At 38.7% G+C, this 21,337-nt stretch overlaps 1 protein-coding gene across 12 annotated transcripts in view; it reads left to right on the top strand.

Moving 5' to 3' along the window:
• The window catches only part of RBM47 (RNA binding motif protein 47), a 176,332-nt gene that overhangs the window by 115,676 nt on the left and 39,319 nt on the right, over window positions 1-21,337 (top strand). Inside the window, exon 3 of one of the 12 annotated variants that reach the window (XM_027544322.1) lies at window positions 14,184-14,287. The exons of 10 other annotated variants lie outside the window; for them this stretch is intronic. The gene's annotated coding sequence lies outside the window, so the exon portion shown is untranslated. Of the gene's footprint in view, window positions 1-14,183; window positions 14,288-17,438; window positions 17,521-21,337 lie in introns of those variants that run through there. One more of the 12 variants, XM_027544326.1, reaches the window with a different exon arrangement.

Here is a 21,337-nt window from a genome sequence, read left to right as displayed (position 1 = left end):
ACCTTGTCTGTTACTTCCAAACAGGAGATCTTCTTTTCTCCAAAAGATTGCAGATTGAACTTATTTGATCATCCGTCTATCTATATTGTAATGATACTATGAGAACAATTGCAAGAAATTTCATTTCTCTTTAAAATGTATTTATTTCTGGCCATGTTGGGTCTTTGTTGCTGCACTCAGGCTTTCTCCAGTTGTGGTGTGGGGGTTTCTCATTGAGGCGGCTTCTCTTGTTGCAGAGCGCAGGCTCTAGGCACACGGGTTTCAGTAGTTGCAGCATTGAGGCTCAGTACTTGTGACTTGCTGGGTCTGGGTGCACAGGCTTCAGGAGTTGCAGTTCAGGGGCTCAGCAGTTGCAGCTCCAGGCTCTCAGGCATGGGCTCAGTAGTTGTGGCGCAGGGGTTTAGTTGCTCGGAGGCATGTGGAAACTTACCAGACCAGAGATCAAAGATGTGTCCCCTGCATTGACAGGCAGACTCCTATCCACTGCACCACCAGGGAAGTCCCAAGAAATGTATTTTCCTAAACAAATTTGAGACAAGGTCAGGATGGGAGTACCATAAATTATGAAAATCGTGTCACTAAAAAATTCTAATTTAAGTTTTATAGTACGTCAAGTTCTCCTCTTGAAGTGGGAATAGAAATGCCCTCTCTGAACTCGACAGAGGAGCTAACAGTAAGATTCTGGTGCCTCAGGCTCCATGAGAGTAGCACATTCTCCCATTGCAGCTCCAAGACATGGGCTGCTATTTATGTGCCTAAATGGAATTTTTAAAAAACACATACAGGTTATTCCCATCCTTCAGCCAAAGGATGGCTATTACTTTCAGAGAAAGAAAAAAAGATATGGATCAATCCTCATCAAGAAACCATCAGTTAGCTTCCTTTAAAATGAAAATATAGCCAATCTCTAGTTATTTATGAACGATAATAGTTAAGATAATCCTAAAACCTTCAAGCAAAGTAATATTTTAATAAAAATATTTTATTGACTATAACTAGATACCAAGTTTTATGTTTTTACCATTTGAATATAAGTATTTACTATTAAAACAATAGGTGAGCATTATTTTAATAATAATACATTGCTTCTCTTCCTGAACACTCAGAACATTTTCATGCATATCATATATTTTTCTCCCTCACATCTCTTGGGTTGTTATAGGGAAATAATTATTACCGTTTTACCTGTGAGAAGAATAAAGTATTTTTAAAACATTTTCCCCCAATATTTTCTAGTTAGAAGGCAATGGCACCCCACTCCAGTACTCTTGCCTGGAAAATCCCATGGATGGAGGAGCCTGGTGGGCTGTAGTCCATGGGGTTACTAAGAGTTGGACACGACTGACCGACTTCACTTTCACTTTTCACTTGCATACATTGGAGAAGGAAATGGCAACCCACTCCAGTGTTCTTGCCTTGAGAATCCCAGGGATGGGGGAGCCTAGTGGGCTGCCGTCTATGGGGTCGCACAGAGTCGGACACAACTGAAGCGACTTGGCAGCAGCAGCAAAGTAAGTACAACCAGTATTCAATTACTCAATTAGTCTTTCTCCCTCCCCTTTCTTTTTTTTTTTCTCATTAAAATTTTTTATTAGAAGCATCACTAAGTATTAGAAAGGATGTGGATATCCCCCTATTTTCCTCTGGCCTTGTAGATACAGAGAAATTCGAGAATACTAGATTATACATAGGGAAAAAGTGAAGAAAAGAACTCATTAGTCTATAAATTGACAATCAACTTTCTTTGTGATATATAAAATTAAATGAATTTTATCCAAGGACAGGTAAAAAGTAGATTTATTTTTTGGAAGACTGAATTTAGTGTGAATTAGTCAAAGATGCAGTTATATTAATAACAATTAAATTTTGTTTGTCTCTTTATACGTGGGGTCAAGCCACTCTTGTTCTTTGTGTAGCATGATTACAAATAGAAGGGTGTGAAAGATGGGGCAGAAGATGTGCTGAGGGTCATGAGTAATGGGCCATGAGTTCTAAATTAGGCAGTCAGAGTGGCCTGGGATCAGCACCACAGATACCTACCTCTCCGGGCCTGAGCTCCTTAAACACTTAAATAGCCAATAGAATTTTCTATGATATGCTGAGAATATATTATTAAAAGCTTTAGGTTCAATATATTTTGTAGCTCTGTATTACCAACCTGTAAGTGTTATTGGCTGTCTACTATTTTCCAAAATCTTTAGGCCAGCCAGAATAAGAGACCACTAACCCTCGAGATGATCATTTCAAAGAGTGCCAAGACATCAAGTTAAACCACACACCCTTATGCAGCTGTTAAGGTGTGTGCGTGTATTTATTATACATTATATCTAGATACTAATTTTTAACAGGAAAGAAATGCATGATGTACAGGTAAAATCACTAACATCATCAGGTAATAGGGACCACAAGGACCATGTCAGTTCCTGAGACTCTGACCCATTCTGTTTTTTTTCTTTGCCACATTGAATTCTATCTGCCAATCCTCAATAAAGGTTTCTAAAAGAAATTTCTGGTGTAAAAGAGCTAATAAACTTTGGCTATCCTATGGTTGCTCCCTCCTGGGGGAGTGCAAGGAGTAATTTTTGGTGACTACTGAAATCTTAAGACACGTCCACTCCAGTATGAGTAAATAAGTACTAGCGTTTAAAAAAAAAATATATATATATATACACGTTTTAATTTTATTACTTATTTTTATGTTTGGCTTAGCTGGGTCTTTGTTGCTGAACCCATGATTTCTTGAGCTGCAGCTAGCAAGCTCAGTCGTCGTGGCACACAAGCTTAGTTGTCCCGCGGCGTACGGGATCTTTCCGGACCAGGGCTCGAACCCATGTCCCTGCAATGACAGGAAGATCCCCAACCACTGGACTACCAGGGACCACCCTAAGTACCGGCATTGACTTTGGGATCCAAAGTAAATGTGAATCCTTGTGAGTAGACTAGGGGTGACGTACAGAAAACAGTAACAATCAGGGATCACCCAACAGTTAACAGTTGATTAAACTTTATGTTTAATTATCTAAATTACCCAGAGACTAGCCACATAAATGCTAGGTGAGTGCCTTTACAGTTAAACAGGGCACACGTGTGCTCTGTTGAATCATAGTCATATGGGGAGTTGGACCTACCAGAACTTCTAAATTCACAAGCCAGTGTTTCTCAACCCATTTCTCTTCTACTCAGCACTCATTTCACCACCCTCCGACACCTTTCCTCTGAGGATTTTACAGCTTCCGTTTAAGTCTGTTGCCCATCCCAGGGTATGACATTATCATAAATATTCCTTATATGTAGTCCATTTCTAAAAGTTAATGAGAACTTTAATTACTCCACCACAATCTGAGATTAAGTATGGACAAGAACGAATTCTATAAGTTATACAACACTATACAGATTAGTAATTATCCTTACTACTGAATATATAAACATTTCTTCATTTTGATAGGATGGGAGCTAGATTGTTTTCTTATGCAAGTGAAAAAATTAATGTATTTTTGTTATTTAACAGGTTTTGAATTGAGGGTCTATAGTGTATGAGTAAGCCAGTAGTAGGTCAGGCAGTACAAAGAATATGCACATGAAAGAATTTACTCTGGGGACTTCCCTGGTCAGGGAGCTGAGATCCCCCATACCTCAGACCAACAAAAGAAAAAAACCAAAAACATAAAACAGAAGCCGTATTGTAACAAATTCAATAAAGATTTAAAAGAAAAAAAAATGGTCCACCCCAAAAAAAATCCAAAAAAAAATCTTTAAAAAGAAAAAAAGAATTTACTCTGTATCCTTAGGCATCTTAGAATGCTTGATCACATTCTTATACCCGTTTATATTCCCACTAGAGTATATGTGAATCCCTGTTTTTCCCACCTTTCACCACCAGTGGGTGTTATAAATTTCCAAATTTTTGCTGATTTGATAGGACTTTTAAAATTTATATTTACATTTATTTAATGGAACAGAATTCAGTGTGAATAAAGTGGAACATATTTTTATGTGTTTTTGCCACTGAATTTTTCTGCACATTGCCTATTCATATTTTTGCTCAAATTTATTGAGTTACATTTGCTTTATTGGTTTGTAAGAGCTCTTGCACAGTAAGGAAACTGACTTTTCATTATATGTCTTGTAGCCCATCCCATGTGTAGTTTGACTTTGTTTTAATGCTATGAAAGTGAAAGTCGCTTGGTCATGTCCGACTCTTTGTGACCCCATGGACTATATACAATTCATGGAATTCTCCAGGCCAGAATACTGGAGTGGGTTGCCTTTTCCTTAATAAATATTTCTAAATTCCACTTAATTCTTGGTTGAAAGAAAAACTAGTGATTGGGACCAGTTTTTAGTTTGATTTGAAAATTAGTTTCAATCTTAACTACTGCATTTAGTTATTTAATTCTCCAACCTAAGTTCAGTTATTAACTGATATGTCTGTGTCCTAAGTTTAATTATTAACTGAATCTAAAATGGAGATTTCTTATTATAATTTTCCTTTCATTTTTGAAAGTGAACTAAGTACTATAAATGGTATTCTGTTGCTTCAATTAATTATTCTCATTATTATTTTGTAGTTTTACTTCCAATAAATGCATTAGAGACAGCCACTCAAAAGAAATCTAATAAGCAGTTTTTGTTAATCACATGCTTGTAAGTTTGAGGGCTGTGTCTACTTCCTCTTTATAAAAGTACGTTTTCACAGTAATGTGTTTTTCCAATTAAAAAAATTGTCCGTTTGAGTAATTATAAGGAGTCATGACTGACACTATTATTTTCATTAACATCAGATCAAAGTGATTTTCATATATATGTCTATATATATCCTTTCATAGTTTCACTTGGAACTGACTCTGGGGCTGATAATTTCAGCGTTGGTGTTTCTAAAAACACATTGTGTTAATAAGTTGCTCCATTGCCATTTTGTTTTGTTTCCTTTTCTATAAAACAATGCCAGAGAAGTGAGGTGCTTCTCAATGCACTGCGGTGTCAGGGACACATGGATTTCCGATTGGAAGCCTGAAACAAACATGGTAGGAGAACAGAAGAGGCACACACATGCAGGCTCTTACTACACAGAGGTGGCATCTGTTACTGTGACTTTCCTTCTTCCTAATTGTTTTCATAGTTGTTCACCAGAGTGCTAAAGATTTAGCTTTGAGGTCTTTGTTTCACAAGGATTCTTCCTAAGCTGAAATTTCTAACTATGATTTATGGCTCCATATGGTAAGTCAAAATATTTTACCAGTAGTTTGGAATTTTATCAAGAGCATTGAGCACCCAGGTTAGTGAATTTCTGTGTGTTTGCCCTTGGCAGGGAGACACGTTGAAAGCAGATGGCTTGTATATGATGTATTTTGTAAGGTATTAATACTATCAGCTTGTCATGCAAATGAATGGCAACCATGAAAATCAACAACAACCAAAAAAAAAAAAAGAGAGAGAGAGAAAGTCTTAAACTTTGTGTATAAGTTTTAATTTTCAAATGTGGAATTATAGTTTATGCAATGCTGGGATAACAGAAATTCCAAACCATTTTGCAAATGACACACAGTTATCAAATAGTCACACACACACACACACACATATATATGTATGTCTATATATGTGTGTATACATATATAAGCAGAAATGCTGAAGCAGTATGGCAAGAAAGCCATGTAGAGAAAGGCAGATACCTGCATAAGAAGCCTGAGCAGATGACTCCAGAGAGGAGTTGTGAAAGAAAACACAGATCTGTTCAGACATAGAAAGTAGAAAGAGAGTCGGGGATTTTGTATGTGGGTGTGTGTCTGTCGAGGCTGAGAGGAACAAAGGGAAATTATGCAGTAGATTGTAGTCAGAAGTTAAGATTTGCAGTTCATGATCAAAAACCTCGTAATGTTATGTGCCGGGGTCCAGCCCCAGCTGATCCAGGGTATTCGAAGGAGAGACGGCATTGGCGACCTATTTATTTAAATACTCATCAAAGATACAAAGAGTAATAGAATGAGGATAGCTCAGTGAAGAAATTCAGTGGAGAAAAGCGGCTGAAATAAGGATAGCTCAGTGAGGAAATTCAGTGGAGAAAAGAGGCTGAAATAAGGATAGCTCAGTAGGAAAATTCAGTGGAGAAAAGAGGCTGAATAATTCAGCCAGAAGGTAAGAGAAAGAACGACATGGGGAGACCAAGTTTCGGTGAACAGGGCCCGCACTTTATTTTCCAAAGTAGTTTTTATACCTTAAGTTATGCATAGAGGATAATGGGGGAAGGGGTAGAGTCATGCAGTAAGCCAGGCTTTCTTCCTGCAAATTTATCATATGCAAAAGTTTAGGTGATTTACATCATCTTCTGGCCCGGAGGTCTGTTAACATTTTAAGAAACTTATTTTTCTCTAAAGGTGATTATTCTAAAGTCAGCTAGCCTCCAAAAAGCATTGGATAGAGCTGCATTCCTATAGGGCAAAGGTGAGGTGGGCTCAGTCAAGAAAAGAATTAACTCAAGGGTCCAAGGTTACAAACATTGAGGCTACTACTTATATTTCTATAAACCCATTATATCCATCAATACACTGCCAAGGACACAGTAGGTAAGGGCTATGGAGACTTAGCAGCAAACATTGGCCCAATAAGTGAAAAACCCTTCAATACAATTTCTAATCAATCTTTTAACTACTCAAAGGACTCTGTGTTTAGACAGTTTAGAACATCTCCCGCCTCTCACAGTTGGGAGGCTCTGAACAATCACATGTGGCCGGAAAAACCTATTCAGGCAGGCTAGAGGATTTCCAAAGGAGTTTGTAGGTTGAAACACTGTCACACCCAGGAATCATTAACTGGAGCTGTAAGCTAACTCTTTTTTCAGAGAGAGGTAGTGGGGGACAGCCCCCCGTAAAGTCAGAGGTATAGGTGAGAGCACAAAGCAGAAAGTAGGCAGACTCTGGTTTGGGGGGGTAGATGCTCGAGAATTTCCAGGGGGACTCCTGAGGCTCAGTCCCGCCTTTGCGTATGCTGAGCCTCCTTCCTCATGACCTTTGCCACAGGTGGAGTTCCTCACGCTGGCTCCCGGCAGTGACAGAATTCCAGTTGAGCTATTCCAGATCCTGAAAGATGATGCTGTGGAAAGTGCTGCACTCAATATGCAATATGCACTCCTTATGCAATATGCTGGCTCCCGGCAGTTATGCATGATCAGGATCACATCAGATTCCTTTCATTGGAGTAATATGATCCCAGCCACACTTAAGGTAGATAGTTCTTACTGCTTTCTGGATGGTGAGCAGGAAAAGTGGCTATCAAATGGGAAGGAAAGAGGTTATATGTGGTTGCTGCTAAGTCGCTTCAGTCATGTCCGACTCTGTGCAACCCCAGAGATGACAGCCCACCAGGCTCCCCTGTCCCTGGGATTCTCCAGGCAAGAACACTGGAGTGGGTTGCCATTTCCTTCTCCAGTGTGTGAAAGTAAAAAGTGAAAGTGAAGTTGCTCAGTCGTGTCCGACTCTTAGCGACCCCATGGACTGCAGCCTAGCAGGCTCCTCCGTCCATGGGATTTTCCAGGCAAGAGTACTGGAGTGGGGTGCCATTGCCTTCTCCATATATGTGGTTAGTGTTAGCTAAATTGATAAGAGAAAGGGAAATAATTGGCATTAAGAACTTAAAATGATGGGTTGAAAAGGAGAGAAAGGGGCTAAAACAATAAATTATTTTATCAAATCATTTAAATATTTCTGATAACCAAATGTAATGTTAAAATATAGACTACAAAGAGGAAAAACTTAAATCACCATATTTAATATTCTTACTATCCAAAGACAACCACTATCAATATTTTATTATATTTTTCTAGTTTTTACATCTATAGTATCAGTTGAGATCATGCTATACATACAGTTTTCTGTACTATTTTCTTAATCTCACATATCATAAACTTTTATTCATAACATTAAAATTCTATGTAAATGTAATTTTTAGTGGCTGAAGAACTAATACAATTTTTAGTAGCTTCTGTACCATCATTTATTCAACCATTCCCTCAAGGTGAAGTGTTTGGATAGTTTCTAAATGTATTATAAGTATCGCTGAGATAAGCATCTTTGTATATAAACTTCATTTTAATTATTTCTTTAGATAGATCTTAATGATTTAATTGCCAAGAGAATAAATATTTTCAATGCTTTTCATATATATTACAATTTTTTTAAGGAATGGTTTTGATCAATTTATATTTGTCTTACTAAAGAGTGACATTTTAGCACTATTCATTAAAAATATTTGCTAATTTTATTGGTTAAAAGTGATATTCTAAGCATGTTCTTGACTGAATTTACATTTATTTGCTTACCAATGAGGCTGAACAGTTTCAGTCATTTGTAATTCTTGAAGTGAGAGATTAAAATACATATACCATGCATATATGATAAGTATATTAGCTGGTATATTTCATATTATTAGCTAACAGGACATCTAAAGAGACTGTAGACTGTTGTTTCAAGTGGAGGAATAGAAAGTAAAGGCCAAGTGGTGTAACCGAAGAGTGGACATAGAGGATGAGGGAGGAAGATCCTAGACTATAGTCAGTGTTGCGGGGCAGAAGGGGAGTCAATAATAAAGGTCTTCCAAATCGGATCATAGTCATGAAGGGAATTAAGTAGGATGGGTCATGAAGTCCAAGATGGAAAGAATATGGAATAGGCAAAGAGCAGCAAACTCAAAGGGCCCGGTGGAGATGAAGGCCAGACAGTGAATGAGGGAGGCACCCACTTACTACAGTCCTCCACCTTGACCTCCAGGAGGCCTTGGGAGCTTCCCAGGTTTTCCAGGGAGGCTCTTGTTTATACAAGTCTGTGTTTCCCTCAAATCTGGAAGTTTTCAATAATATGGATCTTTTGTATATCCCCTCTCCCACTCACCCAGCATGTCTCTTTTAATAACGAAGGTCGATGAGACTGTATTTTGTGTATTTATTGTTTCTTGGCCCTGAAGTCAGTTTTCCATAGCATGCACATTTTTTTTGAATTAAAGAACCATAAATGTACCAAAGAAAACTAAAAATGGAGAGGACTGCAGAGTTTATGCACAATACATTTAGCAGTGAAGTTAAGGACTGAGTTGATTGGCTTAAACCTAGATTTTAAAAATAATATTCCGAGATGCTGCCTGATGGTTAACATCACTGATACTATACATTTGCACTTTTACTGCTTATGAATGAATGCCATGCCATGCAAAATGTTTTACCCCATATTACTGACATGTTATGGAACCACCCTGACCCCAGCTGCTCAGGCTGCAGTGTGAGGATCCTGGACACTGCCATCCTCAGGTCATCCATGAGTCAGCTCTGCCCATTCTGCCTTTATGATGTAATTCAAAGTCAACTTCTCTTCTCATGACCCCAGGGTTACCAGGCCTGAACAGCTTGCAGTCCACATCTGCGTCCTCATCTGCATGCCTGGGATCTCGTTTTCAGCCCAGAGTTATCTTAAGAAAAAGAAAATCAGATCTCATCACTTCTCTACTAAAAATCCTCCAGTAAGCCCAGTAGAACCAAAATCCTTGCCTGTCAGCCCCACATTTGACCCCTGCCTCCTCTGCTCACTCTACTTCAGCTTCACCATCTTTGTCTTCACATACCCCACTGCAGTCTTTCCTTGAGAGAAAAAGGACTTCCCTGACCACCCTACTCAAAATAGCTCCTCCTTTTCCCTCCTAACTCTGCTTTATTCTTCCTCATAGTATTTGTCACTATGCTGTCTCTCCAAAACGTATATATTTTCTTTTTGATTATGTTTCTCTAGCATAACAGGAAGGACCATGTCTGTCTTCAGTTCAGTTCAGTCGCTCAGTCGTGTTCGACTCTTTGCGACCCCATGAATTGCAGCACGCCAGGCCTCCCTGTCCATCACAAACTCCCGGAGTTCACTCAGACTCAAGTCCATCGAGTCAGCGATGCCATCCAGCCATCTCATCCTCTGTCGTCCCCTTCTCCTCCTGCCCCCAATCCCTCCCAGCATCAGAGTCTTTTCCAGTTCTTCGCATGAGGTGGCCAAAGTATTGGAGTTTCAGCTTTAGCATCAGTCCTTCCAATGAACACTCAGGACTGATCTCCTTTAGAATGGACTGGTTGGATCTCCTTGCAGTCCAAGGGACTCTCAAGAGTCTTCTCCAACACCACAGTTCAAAAGCATCAGTTCTTCGGTGCTCGGCTTTCTTCACAATCCAACTCTCACATCCATACATGACCACTGGAAAAACCATAGCTTTGACTAGATGGACCTTTGTTGGCAAAGTAATGTCTGCTTTTGAATATGCTATCTAGGTTGTTCATAACTTTCCTTCCAAGGTATAAGCGTCTTTTAATTTCATGGCTGCAGTCACCATCTGCAGTGATTTTGGAGCCCAAAAAAATAAAGTCTGACACTGTTTCCACTGTTTCCCCATCTATTTCCCAAGAAGTGATGGGACTGGATGCCATGATCTTTGTTTTCTGAATGTTGAGCTTTAAGCCAACATTTTCACTCTCCACTTTCACTTTCATCAAGAGGCTTTTGAGTTCCTCTTCACTTTCTGCCATAAGGGTGGTGTCATCTGCATATCTGAGGTTATTGATATTTCTCCCAGCAATCTTGATTCCAGCTTGTGTTTCTTCCAGTCCAGCGTTTCTCATGATGTACTCTTAGTCACCACTTTATCTTCAAGGTCTAGAACAAAGACAGTCAATGGCAGTAACCATTTGTTGAATGATTGAATGACTCATCTAACCAATTTAAATTGAGTATCTTGAGAAGTTACTGTGTGCTCATAGAAATTTAGGTTCATTATGTCTAAACTATTTGCTTCAGTACTATTTTATGTTGTTCTTTTTCTTGAACATAACACTGCTTGCTAATTTTAGCATTATCTAAACTGACCAGCCTTGCGATTGATCTATTAAAGGTGTCCTCATGTTTCTAATTAGTGACTTAACTGATGTTTATAGATGCACAGCAGTTAAAGTTTTAATCTGCTAGATTCTTTACATGATTTCTATTGTTTCCATATTAAATTTTTTCTTTAGAATATCTGCTTCTATGTTGTCAAAAAGTAAGAGCTTCTTTTAGAAAATGGCAAAAGTATATTGATCAGATAATTAAGCTTAAACAAGAACTGAACCCAAGAGTTTTAAAGAAAAAAAAATGTTCACAGTCTTTTAAAGACAACATGACTTATTTAGGACCTTGCCAGCCATTCAAGCCCCAGATAAAATTAAATTTCTTGGTTGATTAAAGTATTATGAAATACATTATGTTTAAAATTAACGCCAATATTATTTATTCCTAATTCTTGGAATAAATTAGGTATAATATAAAAAAATTCTTCAGCAAAGAGGTTTTGGTTTTTTTAAATCACAAAGTAAACAGAGAAGTGTATTTTTATTTTTAAAATTTTATTTTTAGCTGTCCTGGGTCTTTGTTGCTGTGCGGGCTTTTCTCTAGTTGCAGTGAGCAGGGGTTAGGCTCCAGCTGCTGTGCACAGGCTTCTCATCGCGGTGGCTTCTCTTGTTGCAGAGTACGGGCTCCAGGGTACTCAGGCTTTAGTAGTTTCGGCTCATGGGCTCAGTAGTTTCGGCTCTCCAGCTGCAGAACACAGGGTCAGTTGTTGTATTGCATGGGTTTAGTCACTCTGAGGTATGTGGGATCCTTCCAGTTCAGGTATCAAACCTGTGTCTCCTGTTTTGGCAGGTGGATTCTTTACCACTGAGCCACCAGGGAAGCCCCAAGAAGTGCATGTTTTCAAGTTGTGAGGTGTGTGATTGCCAGAAGGCAGCCTGCAGGCACCCCCGATGGCAGCTTTCCCCATGGACTCTGGTCAACTTGATAAGGCTCCTACCTGACTCTGCAGTGCTTGGTGTCTGCACAGCACGTGGTGCTGCGGTTCGCCCTGTATGTGTTTTAGTTGTTTGATATTTAATTGTCTCCAAAAAGATTATTAGTTATTAGCTCCCAGTTCATAGAGCCCACATCAGGGTCCAGGTCTTTGACTGCTTTTTCCCTCTGTGCTTGAATATATCCCAGAGCATTATTGAAAATAAACACATCTGGACAGAAGAGCACAGTGCTTGGTAAATCCAGGATGATAGGGGATTTCTGTGGTAATTTAGAGGAAATTAAAATACCATTTAACTATTAAAGAGTAAAACCTACATATTACTTTGCAAAATCACATACTTCCTGAGCTCTTGTTATCCAGATTGCTCATTGTGGGGAGGGGGTTCTCCTTTTTATATGGCTTTTGTGTTAAAAGTGGAACACAGGGCTTGGATTTTTACACATTATTTATGAGTTTGTAATAGATTCTCCTCTCCACCTGCATTCAGTATTTCTTCTCAACTTCTTCTTTTAAAAAATAAAAAGTGTGTTAAAACTACTACAGGATATGTAAGGTAAAGACTGGTAATTAGGTAATTATGAGGTACTACAGTTTGCTGTAGTTCCTGGAATGTGAAGTCAAGTGGGCCTTAGAAAGCGTCACTACGAACAAAGCTAGTGGAGGTGATGGAATTCCAGTTGAGCTATTTCAAATCCTGAAAGAGGATTCTGTGAAAGTACTGCACTCAATATGCCAGCAAATTTGGAAAACTCAGCAGTGGCCACAGGACTGGAAAAGGTCAGTTTTCATTCCAATCCCAAAGAAAGGCAATGCCAAAGAATGCTCAAACTACCACACAATTGCACTCATCTCACACGCTAGTAAAGTCATGCTCAAAATTCTCAAAGCCAGGCTTCAGCAGTACATGAACTGTGAATTTCCAGATGTTCAAGCTGGTTTTAGAAAAGGCAGAGGAACCAGAGATCAAATTGCCAATATCCACTGGATCATGGAAAAAGCAAGAGAGTTCCAGATAAACATCTATTTCTGCTTTATTGACTATGCCAAAGCCTTTGCCTGTGTGAATCACAATAAACTGTGGAAAATTCTGAAAGAGATGGGAATACCAGACCACCTGACCTGCCTCTTGAGAAACCTGTATGCAGGTCAGGAAGCAACAGTTAGAACTGGACTTGGAACAACAGACTGGTTCCAAATAGGAAAAGGAGTCTGTCAAGGCTGTATATTGTCACCCTGCTTATTTAACTTATATGCAGAGTACATAATGAGAAACTCTGGGCTGGAGGAAGCACAAGCTGGAATCAAGATTGCCGGGAGAAATATCAATAACCTCAGATATGCAGATGACACCACCCTTATGGCAGAAAGTGAAGAGGAACTCAAAAGCCTCTTGATGAAAGTGAAAGAGGAGAGTGTAAAAGTTAGCTTAAAGCTCAACATTCAGAAAACTAAGATCATGGCATCTGGTCCCATCACTTCATGGCAAATAGATGGGGAAACAGTAGAAACAGTGTCAGACTTTATTTTTGGGGGCTCCAAAATCAATGCAGGTGGTGATTGCAGCCATTAAATTAAAAGACGCTTATTCCTTGGAAGGAAAGTTATGAACAACCTAGATAGCATATTCAAAAGCAGAGACATTACTTTGCCAACAAAGGTCCATCTAGTCAAGGCTATGGTTTTTCCAGTGGTCATGTATGGATGTGAGAGTTGGATTGTGAAGAAAGCCGAGCACCGAAGAACTGATGCTTTTGAACTGTGGTGTTGGAGAAGACTCTTGAGAGTCCTTTGGACTGCAAGGAGATCCAACCAGTCCATTCTAAAGGAGATCAGTCCTGGGTGTTCTTTGGAAGGACTGATGCTAAAGCTGAAACTCCAGTACTTTGGCCACCTCATGCGAAGAGCTGACTCATTGGAAAAGACTCTGATGCTGGGAGGGATTGGGGACAGGAGGAGAAGGGGACGACAGAGGATGAGATGGCTGGATGGCATCACTGACTCCATGGACATGAGTTTGCGTAAACTCCGGGAGTTTGTGATGGACAGGGAGGCCTGGCGTGCTGCGATTCATGGGGTTGCAAAGAGTCAGACAAGACTGAGCGACTGAATTGAACTGACTGACAGTTTGCTGTGGTAGAGGAGCAGAAAGTGATCACTGTCAAACCTAGCAGGTTTCTAAGAGTTAGTGAAGATTACTGTAGGTAAAGGGATGTTAACAGTGCATGCAGCTGAGGCCAAGGTGTGTGTATGTTGGGTGTATGTGGAAACCAAAAGATGTTTGGAGGTGTTAATCCTTTTATAATGTTTCTATTGTTTTGGTGGGTTCCGTGTTTATCCTTCTTTAGGAGGACTCTCATACCTGCATGCCTTCGACTCTTTGAACTCACCTTCCCAATGTTGATTAGTTACTGGTCATGACCAACTATTGTTGCTGACACCACCCATACAGGTAATATGGCTTCAGTGCGATAACTGACACTTTTTCATATGAACGCTAGTACCTTGGTGTGTGTGTGTGTGTGTGTGTGTGTGTGTGTGTGTACCATTTCTTCCTCTTCTGCTTTAGTCATGCATTAATACAGTAACCACTTTCAGCAAAAGTTTTGAAATTCTAAATACTTAGTGTAAAGTGGGCTGCCATCTGTGGGGTCGCACAGAGTCAGACACGACTGAAGTGACTTAGCAGCAGCAGCAGCAGTGTAAAGTTTACTTCTTGAAAACTGTATACTACTATTAAATATAGAGCAACACACATTCACTTGATCTTCACACTGGCTAGATCTTTAAATCTTTAGGTAAGATAAAATAAAAAATAATGTTCTCCTAATAGGATGTAAAAGGGACTTTAATAAATGTTGTTGGTCAGTCACAAAATCATGTCCAACTCTTTGTGACCCCATGGACTACAGCCCGCCAGGCTCCTCTGTCCATGGGGATCTTCAAGCAAGAATACTGAAGTGGGTTGCCATGTCATTCTCCAGGGGATCTTCCCAACCCAGAGATCAAACCCTGAGTCTCCTGTACTTACAGGCAGATCCTTTACTGCTGAGCCACCAGGGAAGCTCTGGTAAATATTACCTATATTTAAAATAACCCACATGACAATTTCCTGGCTTATTACCAGGTCCCCATCCATGTTATAACATCTCTTTTCCATGACCTGTCTGAATCTTATTTCTTATTCCTTTTTCCAGATCTACCTTAGTCTCATCTGGTCTCAAGCTTCTGTTTTGCACCAGTAGGTTTTTTTTTTTTTGCCACAGTCTCAGATCTCATATTTGCCTGCTGTCAGTCCACTCTAAAAACAAAGTGGCCTTGTTAAGACAAAGGATGCTCCTCCAGGGATGACGTACGCACGCCAGAGCTGTCAGAAGTTAGGCAGCAAGTGTAGCATGTGTCTGCCTTCACCAAGGCTTAGGTAATAGCAATCAGTGTCCCTACCAGTAGAACGGCTGACTTTTACTTTTCTTGTGTACTTGTCTATTGTGTGCATTTATGATAACTTGTGTGCCTTGTTTTTTGCCAAGACCATAGATAGTGGTAGGCCACGTGTGTTTTTAAAATTAACTCTGTTCAAAGCAAAAGCAGGCAGAAGTTGCTCATTTTTGTTTAGAGTAGGCTGTAATTGTAATTATGCCTTTAGATATTCAGTGAAAAGCTGCCCTGCCCTTACTCTAGAAATTTATCATCTTGAGATGGTTTGTTTCCTATGTTTTTGTATTCTTGGTAATGTTTAAGAATTCACACACACACACACACACATTTTCTCTTTTTCTCTTATGTATATTCACACACTTGACCAACAGGCATTCATAAACCAAACCTTTAAGCCAAAAATATTCTTCCTAATGCTTAAAGCATGTCACACATCCAGAATTTATTAAATATTATATAATATAAAATTCTAACATAATATACTCAATTACACTTATATAAAAAGGCAGATTTTCTGGGTTCCTTTTGTAGTCAAAAGGAATTCAGTGTAAATTTAGTAGTTTTTTTGGAAACACTGCCTTAGTATCATTGCAAGATTGCTTCCATTTTCCTTTAATCAGAACTTAGCAATTTAGTTTTATATAATATTTAATGTGATTATAATCTTAGACTTGTTCTGGATTTTGACCCTTTACTAAGTAACCTGTTGATAATTTTCTTGTCACTATTGATAGCTTTAGATTATTTCATTTGGGAGTAATAAAACTGTCTCTCTTAAAAAATATAAGTAGATAAGTAGATTTAAAACTTGTCACTCTGGCCTTTTTACTTCCCATCCTGGCTACTTCAAATTGTTAAAGTTATGGAATTTACAAAATAACAACTAAGGGAAAATTCAAGACCACAAGTTTGAAATGTTTGTTTCAGGAAGAGTTATAGATTTGTTCCTTTCTTTGTACTCTGTGGGGTGCTTTCTTTGTATGCTAAGTCCTGTCCAACTTTTGTGATCCCCGCCAGGCTCCTCTGTCCATGGGATTCCCCAGGCAAGAAGTGGGTCGCCATTTCCTTCTCCAGGGGATCTTCCCAACCCAGGAATCAAACCCTCATCTCCTGCATTGGCAGGTGGATTCCTCACCCCTGAGCTGTAGAGCTCATGTTAATTCTGGCCCAGGTGGTCCCAGATGTCACTGGTTGGCTTTCAGGAAGCCTCCTGTAGTCCATCTTCTGGTCCGTTCTCCCCTGATCTGCCGGCTGCCTGAAGTGACAGTCTTATCCCCCAGAGCGGTTCCATCTCTTCACTGCTTAAAGAGGAATATATTTACTCTGCTTAAGTGCTTCTGGTCCTCCGAACCCGTTGTTATGTACGGACTGTTTTTATTATCCATGAATCATGTTTTACTGCTCCTTTTTCCTTCTACCCCTTCTATTTGCCCCTGCCTCTTACCAATAAATCCATTGCCAGCTCCAAATGGATAAAGTAAAATAAATGAGGGTTTAGTTCTTGTGTAATTTTTGCCTCTCTCTTTTTTCTACCAGGCTTATCTAAACCCTATTACTGGTAGTGATTAGGAGAAAAGATAAAGGGTACTCACTCCCAGTTACCTACCCCAGATACAATGAGAAGGAAAAAAAAAAAATATATATATATATATATAAAATACTAAAAAATAGAACATTTCTAGGAAATCACGGTAACATTTTTTGAGTACTTTCTATTTTGGAAATTTTCTAAGTACTTCCTGAAATGCTTAAAACTCAACAACTCAGGTGAAGTAAGAATTGTTTTTATTTTGTAGCAAGCAGAACAATGTAATCGGCACCCACCTTATTTCTAGGAAGGTGAATTTAAAAAAAAATTTGTTTCCTTTTCGTTAGTTTTGGTGTTAGAATAAAATACTTCAGGTACATTTCCTTCTCTATGAAATGTCAGAACTTTTGTCTTCTTGGGTCTTCCCCAGATCCATTTGCTACCGTAAGTTTGCTATTAAATTGTCAGGCTGCTGTGGAGCTTTTTGTATCTGGTGGTTTAAACACCTCCCTTCTTTCTGTACCACCCACTCAAGTTCATTCCAGGTGCCCTTAGCAAATGACTCCCAAGGCATTTAAGTGGCCAAAGCTCATTGACCAATGAGGAGAAGAGTGTCATGTATAATAGAGTTACGCAGTTCCTGGATCAGGAGCAAAGTTTGCTTAAGCAAAGCTTTTGTTACCATTAGCCTGTCGCATCCAGATTTCAAGACTGGAAAGGTAGGGGACACCTTATTTGTTGTAATTGGAAGAGAGGAGGAGATGGTTTTGTTTAGTTAAAGTAATTTAGATCAAGTTGAATAAACAAGTGATCCATTTCGTTTTTAACTGAGGGCAAAAAAAAATTTAGAAGTTTGTGAGAATTTCAAATGCTGCACAGTTTGCCTTACCAGCAGCAAAGCCAAACTTCTTAAGAACATTTAAAAAACAAAAAACAAAACAGTTCGTCTAGCATCTCTTCTCTTTATCACACTTGAAAAAACTAGGTGGAAAAAAAAGTCATGTTTTCATAGATTGCAGCTATTTTCATTCTGGGATTAAAAGCAGGAATTTATCAGTAATATCCACATTTGTTTTCCAAAGTCATTTCAGACTCAGTCGTTATAGAAGAATTTTGTGTAATTATTTAAATGAGATAAGGAAAAATGTGAAATTAATAGAATTAGCTCTTAAGAGCTACTACTTAAAGGTTACTGATAATGACTGAGAAAAGTTCAGGTGTAAAAAGACTCTCATATCAATCATACTGCTTTTTTCAAGCCAACAGTAAAGTTTATGAAATGGAATTAGTTAAGTGTAGGTTTATATACTTTAAGCACTATATAAATTAGTTTCACTTTTATTAGAAGGAATAATTTAGTTATATTTTATGTGCTGTTTAGATGTTCTAATATTAAAGAAGCCAGAGATAAAGAATCTTTATTTGCTTTTTTCTACCTGGAAATGGAGTGATCTGGATAGCATTTGAAGCTAATCCTAAAAAGAAAAACCCTGGTCATTATGAATAAAATAAGATGAATCAATGTTATAACAAAATGTATACATAAAAACATTATTCCTGATATTATACTTCTCCCCTAGCCTACATCTAATGTTTAGTATCAGAAGGTAAGCTCAGGTTCAAAGAAAAGTAAAACTGGTTTCCCAAGATGGCTTTTTCATAGAGCTGACTTAATATGAGTTTGTATTTTATACAGAAATTAGATAATTGTTTAAAAATACAACATATGAGAGATTGTATCATTTGATTAAAATTTTTTAAAGTTTTAATGTATAGTCAAAACTCTATTTTTGCCTAATTTATAAAGAAAATTGTTTAGCACACATTCTCACTGGGTCTAAATGTCCAATCATTTCAGTTATCTCAGATTCTCTCCTTTTTAAAAATTATTTTTATATGCTCCTTTAAAAAAGTTACACCCTGAAACTTTCTACTTTTATTAGATTTTTTTCATAATGCCACTTTATGAGAAGTTTACCCTCCAGATCTCCCTCTTGACTCTTCAGGGCAGGTGGAGATAGATGGAGCACCAGGCACACAGGGTTAACTATTCACAGCAGCCATCTTCTTGGGTACAAGTAAATACTATTTCTCAACTCCAAGCTGAGGTTCAAAGGTTTAGACTTAACTTCACAGATCAGAGGTCAGGCACGAATTGCTGCAATTTGTAGTTCAATTCTGCCGATATGACAGAATTTCACAGCTATGATGATTGCTTTTTCCACTTCTGCACACAGGCCAGGCCGGGCAGTTAACAGCATAATTTGTACAAGTCAGCCCTTGGCACCCAGGTTTAATGAGTAACTAGCTGGTGCCTTAGGTTTCACTGGTACAAGGTGCACATTATAAAAAGGGTCAAATGTCACACACAAGAAATGGAGGGAGTGGGTAGTGAGATTGCAGTAACCACCATTTATGAATCATACATAAAGAGTTGGTAATTTGCGTTCATTTTAAAAGTAATTTCTGTGATGTTAGTGTTACTGTGTTAATTTTCTTTGCTATGAAAAGACAAAAAGACATAGATAATTTTGTTAAATGTTAGCAAGAAAGAACGATCTGATTAGAGATTATTGACACCCATAGACAGTGAAATTGCAGGCTCTGATTATGCCTTTCATAGGGTTTCTTGAAAACTTCCCCAAGCATGCCAGTTTTTCAAGAATCTAGGGAACAAGTTGGGTAACCACGTATTTCTGAGCCCATAATATTTATGAGTATCTCACATTTTCTGCTCTTCATCTAAAAAGTTACACTCCTGGCTTTATTTCTAACCCAAGCCAAGAATATTTTTTACTGTTTGAAGGTGGATATTGAGATTCTTCAGGAAACCCTTAGATGGTGGGCCTTGACAATCCATGGGTTTGCCGTTCACAATTTTGACTTCTCATAAATGACTCTGAAACTGCCATATAAATACATACAGAGTGATTTGTCATTTCTGTTGTAACACAAATTTTCATTTTCTACTCCCAAACTGGGGTATAGAAGCAATTGGATTCTTCCATAGAGCACAATAATTAAGAGCACAGACTCTGGTCTCAGACCTCTTGGGTTTCAATCCCAGCTTCATCACTTACAATTAAGGAACCTGAACAAATGAGCAGTCTTCCTCTGTTTAATTCCCTCATGTTCAGGATGAGTATAAACAGAATTTGCTTCGTGGAGTTGTAATAACAATTAAATAAGTGTACATGAAATGCTCAGCACAATGCCTGGCACCTATTAAGCACTCCGTGAATATTTGTTATAATTAGTACTATTGGGACTAGCCTCCTCTACCCTGTAAATCATCCCAATTTGTTTATTATTTTTTCAATATTTATTGATTTGGCTGTGCCAGGTCTTAGCTGGGGCATGTGATACATAGTTCCCTGACCAGGGATTGAACCCAGGCCCCCTACATTGGGAGCTCTGAGTCTTAACCACTGGACCACCAGGGAAGTCCATTCCAGCTTGTTTGGACGTGGTCTTTGCTCTGTTCATTTCAGGAGAGACGTAAGATAAGGTATACTTGGCAAGGTGATCTGAGGATGTTTTAGGTGTATTCTTTTAATATCATGAGGAAGTGTGTTTTTAAATTCCTCAGTTTCAAGTCCAGCATTCTTTTGTATGCTAGTTTTCCCCCAACTGCTTTGCTGTCATATGGCAAAAGCTGTTAAAAATAAATAAATAAATAAATAAATCCAAATCATCTGGTTTCCTTTGAGAGTTGTTTTCATTCTGCCCTTTGGTAAGAAACATTTGAGTTGAAAAAGAAAAAAATCCACCTTATCAGTGGGCTAAATTCTATTCCTGATGATATGTGTTATACTTACTAAAAGTCATGGTTTCCAGAAATGTCAGGAAAGTCTTAAAAGGTGATTTTTTGGGGGGGGGGGGCTAATTTTATTTCTATGGAACAGTAGCATTTGAACAAAAACATGATACTACCAATGACAATATATCAATTATGTGCTTAGTATTGAAAAGGTAGTAACAATCCCTCTCCCTAATTAAACAGTGAAGCACCTACTGTGTGCTAGGATTGTGTGTGGGACACTGGGACTGTAGCTGTGATCAGATCTGGATCCTGCCCTGGTCAAGTCTATAACTGATTGGAGAAGACTGCCATTATACCAACTACTGTAAGATTAAACCAAGTAAAACTGCCAGTATTGTACTGTTTTTGTCCCCTCAGGGGGCAATTTCATTGGATTCAAGCCAGTGTTATGAAAGGGTCTCCAGAGATGACCTCTGAGGAGTGAAGTGTAAGGATGAGAACAAGCTAGCTAGGCAGGGCATTGGTGAAGATTTGAAGCTCTAGGAGTAGCAAGTGTTGGGGAAAAGTGACACAACATGAGGCTGGGGAAGGAGCCAAAGTCTTCCTTACGTCCCTTACTAAGGACATTGACTTTCTTCTAAGGGCAGTGGAAGAGAGGGTAGAGATTTAAGCAGGAGGGTGACATGATCAAATTGTGTGGGTTTTAGTTAATTAATTTTTTGCTGTTCTGGATCTTCGTTGCTGCGCATAGGCATTTTTTCTAGTTGTGGAGA

This window comes from Bos indicus x Bos taurus, chromosome 6, assembly GCF_003369695.1.
Source record: "Bos indicus x Bos taurus breed Angus x Brahman F1 hybrid chromosome 6, Bos_hybrid_MaternalHap_v2.0, whole genome shotgun sequence".
NCBI lineage: Eukaryota > Metazoa > Chordata > Mammalia > Artiodactyla > Bovidae > Bos > Bos indicus x Bos taurus.
This window is presented reverse-complemented; position numbering and strand designations above follow the sequence as displayed.